Genomic DNA, 772 nt, shown 5'->3' with positions numbered 1-772 from the left:
GCCCCCTCCCCCGCCCTCCTCGCGGTCTCCGGGGGAACGCGCAGCCAATCCTCGCCGCCCACTGCGGGCTCGCCCCGGCCCCGGCCGCGGCGCGCCGGCCTCCGGCGGGGCCTTTCCCTCTCCCCTCTGGTCAGCGCGCTCCCTCTCTCCTCTTCCCCCATTCCCTGCTCCACGGCAAGTTTTTAAACTTTGATGAACTCGCCCAGCGAACTTTCTTAAAGGGGACGCGCGCTCCGCGATATCCCAGCCGGAGGAGGTGGAGCCGCGTGCCAGGCACCCGGCGCCCCTGCTCCCTCCGCATCCCTGCCTGGGCGGCCAACGCTAGGGGCCCCGCCGCGGGACCCCGTGGTGGTCGCCTCCCGGTGGCCCCTGGTCTGGGGCAGTGGGGTGCCGGCGCACGCCTTTCACACACACCCAGCCGCCCGCTGCCAGTCCGCTCGCCCCCGGCCAAGCGCGGTCTGCGGGGGGCGGGTTTGGGGCTGAATGGCCGGAGGGGGTGGGGTAGGCCGACACCTGGGCTTTGGCCCTGGCTCGGCTCTGTTTCGCTGAGTGACCTTGAGGAAATCACTTCCCCTCTCTGGCCTCGGGCTCCTAGCCCAGAGGGTGGGACTTAAGATCTCAAGCTCCTTCCCGCTCCCACGCACTGAGTAGGACTCAGACGAAAGTTGAGGACACGGGTGGCTATTTAGCCCGGCGAAGGGTACCTCGAATGGCCGACCAGGTTCCGTTCGCCCCACCCCCGGCTTTCGGGTCCCCTCACCCCTCTCCCAGC

Source organism: Tupaia chinensis, unplaced genomic scaffold, assembly GCF_000334495.1.
Source record: "Tupaia chinensis unplaced genomic scaffold, TupChi_1.0 Scaffold000063_1, whole genome shotgun sequence".
Taxonomy (NCBI): domain Eukaryota; kingdom Metazoa; phylum Chordata; class Mammalia; order Scandentia; family Tupaiidae; genus Tupaia; species Tupaia belangeri.
Note: the sequence above shows the minus strand (reverse complement) of the source record.